Consider the following 10,711-nt stretch of genomic DNA (forward strand, 5'->3'; position numbering starts at 1 on the left):
TTTCTGCCTGGACTTTTCTTTGCCTAACATTTAGTCCTCTCTTAACTTGCTAGGGCTTTCGTTTGCTAAACATTCGATCACCCTTGATCTGTTTAGACTTTTTCTTGTTAGTCTTCCGGTCAATCATGACCTGAATAAACTTAACTTACTTCCAAATAGCAGGTCTCATTTAGAGCAACCCTTAAACTTGATAAGACAGGAGTTGATTGCACTAACCCCAAAGAGGAAAATAAATATATGAAATATTAGAACAAGATGAGGTTGAATCTAGACCAAGTAAAAGAGATCGTGTAAAAAATCTTTTGGTGCGAATTTTTTATCTTTTCATATTGAAAAGTGAACCTCGGAGCTATAAAAAAATTATAAGTTCATATGAAGAAAATGAGGATGAGGGAAAGAAACCACAAAGCTTTACATAGATCAAGAATCACTTGTGATTCAACTAATGAATTAGTCTTGTTTAAGTTATGGTGGATGAGTCAAAAGTCATGGCATAGCAGGATTAAGCTAGGGCATGAACCGATTCGAGTAGTGTTTGTTCAAAGCATAACATGTATATGACCACAAATTAGGATGTAGAAGTACTGGAACAAGACCTATAAGATTCACTTATACTCTGTATAAGGTTTACCAGTTGAACTCTTGTCATTCAAAACTTGTGAAAATGCAGCATCTTTTTGCACACCACATTAGAATGACAAATATTTACAACCACATACCTCACAATGAATCCCCTTGCTATGTCAATGAAACCAAAGAATCCCAAATCAGATTGGAAAAGACTATGAAGATGAATTTCACAAAACAAACAAAAGGATCTGAAATTTGAAGTCAACATATTAGGCTGGTTCGGTTCTCTCACTTTTTAGCAGCAAAGATCCATCTTTCATCAGTTTTGCACTTAGGCTGTTGAACCTCTCCCTCGAGTACTGCCGTGAAGCTTTCCTCCAATCTGTACCTGCCTTCATCATCGCAGCAAACTCCTTGAAACTTATTTTCCCATCCTGAGATTTACAATAAACGGGGGAAAATCAACGTGAGAAATTTCCAATCTATCATCCAGATATAAAATATTGTAAATCTCAACATCCCACAAGAAAACTGAAAACAATCCTACATATAAAAAAAAGACAGTCCAGTGCACGAAGCTCCCGCCATGCGGGGTCTTAGGGAATGATCCATTGTACGCAGTTTTATCTTGCAAGAAGCTATTTCCAGGATTCGAACCCGTGACCTTTTGGTCACATGACAACAACTTTACCGTTGCGCCAAGGCTCCCCTTCAAAACAATCCTACATATGCATAAATATAATGCCTAACTTTGTTAGACTCCGTGAAGATACTAAAACAGAGCTGAAATAGAGTAGGAAAATTTATCTAACATTTCCTGTTGGGAACTGACCTTGTCAGTGTCTACATCATGAATAATGGCATGGATGACTTCTTCATGATCCGGACCTAAGTCATCAGACAGAGAGTGCTTGAGCTCTTCAATTTCAATGTATCCACTCTTATTTTTATCAAAGTATTGGAAAGCTCTCTGCAGGTGCTCATCGTTTCCAATCCTTCTGAGGTGAATGGAGAGAGTAACAAATTCTCCATAGTCGAGGAAACCATTTCCATCAGCATCAGCCTGTCATGAGGAAGGCAAAAAGTCTAGAGAAGATAATTTTTCAAGTTGTTGACTAGCATTTATTTGTATCTACACTCAGGCAATGAGAGCATAGTTTTGTAGATTAGCATACGTTCAGCCAAACTTTATAAACAGATTATCACTGCAGTACAATGAAGATACAAACAAACTTATAGTGGCATGTTGTTCATTATTTCTTTTCATTGTTCATCTAATCAAGAAAAGGACAATGGCAATCATTATAGCAAAAGGTGAAATCCGACACCCTAACGGCCCCACACGGCCGTCCCCACAACCATCTATAAAGAGGTAAACCAGGAAGCTACAGATGGCCTACGGGGAGGGTATTTTTCTCGGCTTCACCGAAATTTGACCCCTTACCCATTGTAGAAATATCTATCCTACAGTAGCCAACTCAACTATGCCCCTTGGGGCAGGTCAATGGCAATCATGAAGTTGCATGTTCATTCTCATCATTTCATGAGATTCAAATGAAACCATTGATCGGTCATGAGATTAACTCACAAAGGAACAAGCTACTTATTGATCAAAGAGATAAAAGAAGCCTATGCCTTCAGCAAGGACTTACTACTTCCATTATTGCTTTGACGTCTAAATCAGCAACCTGGCGTCCAAGCTTAAGTAAACCATATTTTAACTCGTCAAAATTTATTTGCCCTTTTTTGTTGATATCCAGATTCTCAAACATTTCCTTTATGTCAGCAACCTCCTCTACTGACAAGTGTTCAGCTATCACCTGCAGCAATGCACAGTTTTTGAATGAACATAATATTTGGTTTGTCTTGGAATAATGAACTTCACAAATGTCAAGCATCAACATAAAATAAAACCCTTCGTGAAAGGAAATGTTCTTACCCTAAGAGCTTTCTTTTTAAATTTATTTATCACTGAAAATTGCTGGAGTCTTGCCCGAACAGTTTCACCAAGATTTACATTGGGTGCCTTGCTGGTATTCTGCAGCCAAGGATGATCTGTAATGTAAATCATGAGCAAAACTTTGAGAAGACAGAAAATATGTCACTTCTTAAAGCATAGGTATTAACAGACATTACAATATAGTGAAAAAAAGTATGCAGTCTAAATTTGAGGAGGAACATAGAATCAATTTCCACAAAATGCCGAAAAACATGAGAAAGTTATACCAAAGGATTGACAGAAGTCCTGATTTTCTGAAAACCAGATCAAATTAATTGTACCTGGCATAATTACTTTTCATAATAAAAATTTGATTCAACATCATTGGAAAAGCAAGTAGAAATTTGATTCCCAAAGTAGTAGTTTGTTGTTATTTTTACATGCTGAATACTTAATTTAGTTTAGTGACAATTCCACTCTCAACTTGTCAGTTAGAGTCACAAGACATAAGAACAGATAGGAAATGAAAATTTACCAAGCACTTGTGGAGCTGTGAAACGTGTCTTAGGATCCGGGTTAAGCATCTGCCTGACAAGATCTTTAGCATTATCAGAAATCTTGGGCCATGGTTCTCTTTTAAAATCAATGGCACTGCGAATGATTGCCTGTGCAATGCCTTGCTCTGTTTCTGTGTGATCATTAAATCAGAGTAAGGGATGCTTAATGGCCTATGTAACAAACATAACACCAAACAAAAAAGTGTTAACTTTTCCTGCTCAGATTTCCATTAACAAAATTTACCTGCCCAAAATGGCGGTACACCACAAAGCAGAATGTAAAGTATAACTCCTGCACTCCAGACATCAATTTCTGGGCCATAGTTTCGTTTTAAAACCTCTGGAGCCATGTAGTAAGGGCTGCCAACTATCTCTTCAAAACGTTCACCTTTCCAACAAAAAGATAATTAGAATAATTATATTGTTAATATAATAGAAGGCATAATTGCTCAGTTAACAAGTACTCTGGAAAATGAACCTTAGTTGCAACTCAGGGATTTATGATTTAAATTTCTTGTTAAAGATAGAAACCGGAAGCGAAGATGGTATCAAAAGTATTCATCATTTCAAACTGTAAATTACCTGGTCTAAAAAAAACAGATAACCCAAAATCAATTGCTTTTAAAGGGGCATTTTCCTTTTTGTTTCCGAACAAGAAATTCTCAGGTTTCGGATCATGGCTTCCTTGTGGTTCTGTGGTGACATGGAACAAATCAATACATTGCAGACTCAAAAGAAACAACACAATTTTAAGTCATATACTTTAGCATAATCAAGTCAAAATTCCAAACCCAGCTTGAACATACATAGAATTGCATTTAAGAAAGAATTTAACTTGATTAAAAGAACTGACAAAAGTCTTGGCATCCTATCCTACAAAGTGTAGGAATAATTAGTAACATGATTGCTGCAAAAGGGAGGAAATGGAAGTGTATTGTGAATTCTTGAAAACACACAACGAAAGAGTGAGTCCACAAATCAAATGGACAGAGGCAGAACCATTTAATACAGCATGCATCAAGTAATTAAACAAATCTTAGATTGGTTTGTCAACAGGGATATCCAACGGAATAATGGAAGCTTTTGGCAAGAGATGCTGACAACGTACAGAGATCCAGATGCTAATGGTACAGAAATCAGAGAAGACAACTTTTTAAGATATATTCATTTCTTTGATAACTTTTTTCACGCAATTCTTAAAAGATGGCGATTGATCTCCATGAATTAGCAAGAAAATCAATAGTAAATAGATTCTGTAAACATTGGGCTCTGAAAGCAGCAGTATGTACCTGAACCACTTCAACAATGGTCTTGATGACCATGGCAGCCGCCCGCTCGGTGTAGTGCCCCCTCGCAACAATCCGATCGAACAGCTCCCCACCTTCACAGAGCTCCATGACGATGTGAACGGAATCGGCATCCTCATAGGTATCCTTGAGCTTCACTATGTGGGGGTGCTCCGGCAAATGCTTCATGATCTCCACCTCCCTCCGCACATCCTCGACATCGACAGTAGTCCGCAGCTTCTTCTTGGAGATGGATTTGCAGGCGAAATGCTCTCCCGTTTTCTTGTCGGTGCAGAGGTAGGTTACACCGAACTCCCCCCGGCCGAACTCCCGCCCGAGGTCGTACCAGCTTTTGATGTCGCGACCGGTCGGATGCTTAAGGACCTCGAGACTGGGCCTGGGTTGGGATTCCCGACTGGGATCGATCGCATAAGGGTTCCGCCGACCCTGTTTAATGCTGCCCGAAACGACAGGGACGGCGCAACAATTACCCATCGGAGTTTACAGCGCCTTCAATCAAGATGCAAGCTTTCGTCTTCCTCAGATTATGCCAATCAGATCGAATCTTTCCCCCCCTAAAAGAAAATAATCACAAAAAGGCTAGTCTTTTCGCCAAAGTTACCAGCAAAACATCCCCGAATCCCAAGCTTCCTGGGAAATCAAATCTAATGATTCGCTCCTTTCGAAACCGCTACTCTACTCTTCTGGTTTACCTCTAATCGGACGAAGCTTCGGAGCTCTTCCCACTCTCTGTGTTGTATGTACCCCCTGCAATCCCAACTGTGGCAAAGGAAGGTTTGTATGGGATTGATTCCCACAATCTATATATGATGGATTAGGAAAGATCGGCTCTTGGAAGAGAAGGAAGAAAGGGGAAGGAAGTTAGAATCCACCAACTTTGCAGTGGGCGGCGTCGAGTGCGGGTAAAAAACAAACGTCTCCTGACGAACGAATTTGGAAAGGAGCCAAAACTCGTTTTGTTTCCCATTTATACACCTAAAATTTAGCAAATATTTATATTTTATTCCTCTAATTTCTAGAGTCATGATATGATATGATATGATGTATAATGTAATTAAAAAAAATTTCAAAAAAAAATATACAAAAATTAAGAAATATGACAAACATTGATCTAAATTCAAACATCCTCTAGACTTAAGTTTTTCATTATCCCAATAAAAATTAGAAATGGAATGTGGAGGAGATTTATGAAGTTTAGAGAAGTTACCAAGCAATAAAATCCAAATGATTGAGACATTCATGTTCTGAGGATAATTCTCTATCTGATACTCACATTCTTCCATAACTTTGAAATATACAAAAATAAGATAGATAAGAGAAATTAAGTAGAAAGATTAGAGTTATTATGAGCGAAGTGATGAAATTATAAAGAAACTAAAACTAAAATGAAAGTAAGTTTAAACTTGGGTTGTATCCCAAGAAGCGCTTGTTTAAGGTCATTAGCTCGACCACCTTATTAGATCATCGAAATCGTGACCTGGTCGGAGTAGAATATTTCCAGACTTTTCTTCCAATTTTCGAATTTATTATGAAGAGAGTTGTCGTTATAAGAGCAATTTAGTGTATCACCGCTCTCCTCATCTTCGTCTCCTTAAGAGTTCTTTCCGCCAGTTGGAGATGGTTCAATGTGAGCTTCCAATTATTAACCTCTTGAAAACTTGCACACCCAAAAGAAAGGCATACCTCCCACAAGCATGTAATATAAGAAAGAACTATAACCATATATTAGTATGAACTAAGTATGTATCAAAAATTGAATCACATCCAATAAAATCAATTATAGGTACCTCTATGAAATTTTATAAAAGATCACTAGAAATACTAACCTTGCTTTATTGAGATGTACCTGAAAGTTCTAAACAAGTGGATGTGACCCCTTCAGAATTATGTAGTGGCTCTAGCTCTAGCTCTGACTCAAGTGATGGTGATTCTTGGGGCTTTACTTCCATTGCACAAGTTCCTACACATTTACCATCAACCAATTCAATTATTGCAACTTCCATAGTGTCAATTGGTTGTGTGATCAAAGAAGGTGATTTTTGGGACATTTCCATCATAGTACATGTCCATACACTTTTATTCACATCATCAACATAAGTGGTGAAGAGTCAACTAACATCAATATCATCAATAGAAAGATCAACAGTTTTATTAGAAATTTGTAGCAATCATCATAAAGCTAGGATCCCCCGTTCCACTATTAGCTCTTCATAATCTTGTGTTGTGATCTTCATCTGACTTGGAGCAGGAATATTTCAGTTTTGAGAGTCCTCCAAGTCAATCAACTCATCTGGTTGTGAATAATGTGGTCTGTCCAATGAAAAATCATCCTGAAACTCTGACGGGCTCTGATACACATGGGAAGAATGCTAAACATTTTGTATACATTTGTAGTCCAAATTTTGATGGTTCCTCCAAAATTGCTTGTCATGTTGAGGCATGTCAAGGTTCTGCTGTTAGGATAGTGACTACTCACTCTGCTCTGGAATTAATTGGGGTTGAAAGTTATGAATTTGATGATCTCCCCAATCATAGCCATAAGTATCAAGAACTTGCTTATATGTGTCTTGGTGTTGAGGTTGAACTAAAAATTGGAATTCCAAAGTATTAGCAGATTTTTGGAAGAAGTGACAAATAACAGCTGGATGAGATGTGCTACCGCATAATCCACAAAGGAAATCAAATTGGTCATCTTCTGATTCATAATTTTCATCAATGGGAGATCTTGCTCTTGTGCTCATGGGTGTGAAAAATTCTCTCGAAGTCCTGCTTGACATGTTAGTCCTCAAGATATCTAAAAATGTTATAAGGAAAACTAAAAATGCAAAATTAAAGACAAGAAATAAAATACATAATAAAAATAAGAAAGAAAATGCAAAAAGAAAAAGAAAAATGTCTAGAGTAACTCATATGCTAATCAACTAATGTTAATCGAAAACAGTCCTCGGCAACGTCGCTAAAAACTTGTTACGCAACCGCAAGTGCACGGTTTCGTCGTAAGTAATAAAAAGATCATCGATCCCACAGGGACTGTTGATTAAGCACTAGTTAACTTCGCACGATGAATTATCTAGACAAATGTAAGATTGGTTGAAAAAGAAAGTAAGAGAAAGAGAAGAGAGAAGAGATGGTGGATCTTGAGAGGGGTTGAGCTAAGAGGATGTGAGAGATGGTTTTGTAGGACCGTTGGGCCGGCTAGGAGGGGGTTGTTGGATATCCTGCTAACACAAAAAGGAAAACAAACCCTCCTCGAACTCTTTAGGCTAACACTTGCATAATTAAGTTAAGCAGATAAATTAAAAGCATAACGAAAAGCGAGGCACAAAAGATTTACTTGGTTACAACCGATGTGGTTATTAATCCAAGGAAGATTAAGCTCAATAAAACTCCTTCGGGCGGAGAAGCCTCGTACAGCGTTGAAGTGCAGAAAACAGAAGCTTAGACTAAAAGAGAGTGTGCAAGCACTGGATTTACAATCAGTGAGTTCTGTTTAAGCTTCTGGACTAAGGCTATATTTATAGTCTTGGTCCGGGCGCCTGGAAGGGTTCCGGGCGCCCTGGGGGGGATAAATTTTATCCCCCAACGGTCGGATCGAGTCAAAACTCGATCCTGTTGAAAACTCGATTCTGGGCGCCCGGAAGGGTTCTGGGCGCCCCGGTCGATTCCGGGCGCCCGGAGCCCTAAGGTCAACATAAGTTGGCTTTTCGACTCCGGTTCAACTCGTCTCAGTTCGGCTCGTCTTGGTCCGGGTCTGTTCGCTCCGGCTCCGCTAGCTTGGGTGATCTCTGCCATCCGGAATAGGGCTCACCCGAACCCATCTTCCGGTCTTCTCGAGCGTGCTTCCCTCCGGCTTCTCGTCCCTCGGAATTGCCGCGTGTTCCTTCTCGTCCACCAGGGTACTCATCCGCAGACTTCGTCCCTCGGTCGCACCCCGTGCCGACCTTCGCGCTAGCTGCGTCTCTTGCTCCCCGAGCAATCTTCCGCTCTGGCTTTCGTACCTCGGAACCACCGCGCGCACTTCCTTCTCGTCCGCCGGTGTACTCTTCCGCAGCACCTCGTCCCTCGGACGCACAGCGTGCCGTCCTTCTCGCTAGCTGCATCTTCCGCTCGAGTACCTGTGCTCCTAAGCTCCTGCACACTTAGACACAAGGTTAGAAACAACGCAGGACCTAACTTAACTTGTTGATTACACCAAAACAACCTTGGGGTTCCAACAATCTCCCCCTTTTTGGTGTGATCAACCCAAGTTAAGCTAGGGTCAAAAATAGATATGTAATTAAATAATTTATTGCAATAACATGCAACATGATAGAAGTAATTAAATTTCAAACATTCCAAATTTTAATTTTCAATTTTCAATTTTCTACCCCCCCCTAGACTTATACTTTCCTTCTCCCCCTTTGATCACAATAAAAATGGGGAATAACTAAAATCTAAGGGTTGACATTAAAAAAAATTTGAAAATATATTTCAATAATTTTCAGGGAAAGACAAATTTCTAAGTCAAGAAAAAAATTTCAAGTATTCGTCATCAATAATTAAACACTTTCTAAGCCGAAAAATTTATGCAAGAAAATTTTAAAAAAATTGATAGCATGAAAAAAAAATTTTCTATGCATTTATTTATTTTATACTGATACTTATATCAACAAGTTTTAAATTTCCATTTCAATTTTTCATAACTTCTCAAATTACACTTTTTCAAAATTAAAGCTACAGATATTAAACATGCAATAATTTGTATCATGTTAATTTCTATTATTTTTTGAATTGCAACTTCACAAAAATATTCAAATAGCATAGATTCTAACTTGATAAAATATTTCGAAAATATAAAAAATTCTTTCGGCAATGTGCAAAATTCGTTTGAAAGAATATTTTGTAATTTGCCAGAATTTTTTAACAATAAGAATTTGTAGGAATCTATTAATAATAGGTTTCTTAATCCGAAAATATTTTTCGATGAATCAATTTCTAATTCATAAAACTTTTTCAATAAAGTAATTTGTAATTCCAAATTTTTAGGACCAGAAAAAGTTTTCGATAATATTTCTAAGTTGCATAATTCTTTCGAAAAACTTCTTTGTGATTCACAAAAGTTTTTTAGCAAAGTTTCCAACTTGCAAAATTCTTTTGTTAAGATATTTTGAAATTCGAAGAACTCTTTCGATAATATTTCAAATTTGCAGGATAAGTTTGACAATTGATTTTCTAATATAAAAAACTCTTTCGATGATTCGCAAAAATTTTAAGGCAATTCTTCGATTGAATCATTCAATTGATCAGAGGTTCGAGTCCATACCTGACTTACCTTGTCAGTAATTGATTCTCCCCTATCGAGTTGCTTTCTTCCGAAGATTCTCCCCCTTCATCGATCTCGGGATGTACTTCGGCTGTTGTAGTACTTACCTCGATTTCGGACTCTTCTGTCGGTGGCTCGGTGTCTATTGAGGTGTCAGCTTCTGAAGGTTCTTCGTAGAGCTACAAGAACTTTTCCCAAAGTTCTTTTGCGCTTTCATAATCTGCGACCTTTTTGAAATCTTCCTTTGGTATTACATTCAGAAGATAATATTTTGCTCGCCCATTTGCCATAGACTCCTCACGTTGCTTTTCGTTCCAGAGGCTTAGATCGAGTCCTTCTCCGTTCGTGTTCTTTGGTTCTTCATAACCAAATTTCATTATTAAAGAAATATCAGAATCTGAGTTAAGGTATACCTCCATGTTTTGTTTCCAGACGGAAAACTCCCCCTCGAATGCAGGTGGGTAGTCGCTAGTTCCGGCCATCGTTTTGTTGCTTCAGACGGCGGTTAGTCCTTCTGAGGCATACTCGGCTCTGATACCACTTGTAGGACCGTTGGGCCAGCTAGGAGGGGGTTGTTGGATATCCTGCTAACACAAAAAGGAAAACAAACCCTCCTCGAACTCTTTAGGCTAACACTTGCATAATTAAGTTAAGCAGATAAATTAAAAGCATAACGAAAAGCGAGGCACAAAAGATTTACTTGGTTACAACCGATGTGGTTGTTAATCCAAGGAAGATTAAGCTCAATAAAACTCCTACGGGCGGAGAAGCCTCGTACAACGTTGAAGTGCAGAAAACAGAAGCTTAGACTAAAAGAGAGTGTGCAAGCACTGGATTTACAATCAGTGAGTTCTGTTTAAGCTTCTGGACCAAGGCTATATTTATAGTCTTGGTCCAGGCGCCTGGAAGGGTTCCGGGCGCCCTGGGGGGGATAAATTTTATCCCCCAACGGTCGGATCGAGTCAAAACTCGATCCTGTTGAAAACTCGATTCCGGGCGCCCGGAAGGGTTCCGGGCGCCCCGGTCAGTTCCGGGC

General features: G+C 38.7%; 1 pseudogene; it reads right to left on the bottom strand.

Annotated features, from left to right (window-relative positions):
• Positions 1–648: 648 nt before the first annotated feature.
• On the bottom strand, positions 649–5,296 carry LOC121984419 (annotated as a pseudogene).
• Positions 5,297–10,711: the final 5,415 nt, after the last annotated feature.

This window comes from Zingiber officinale, chromosome 5B (assembly GCF_018446385.1).
Source record: "Zingiber officinale cultivar Zhangliang chromosome 5B, Zo_v1.1, whole genome shotgun sequence".
NCBI classification, from domain to species: Eukaryota; Viridiplantae; Streptophyta; class Magnoliopsida; order Zingiberales; family Zingiberaceae; genus Zingiber; species Zingiber officinale.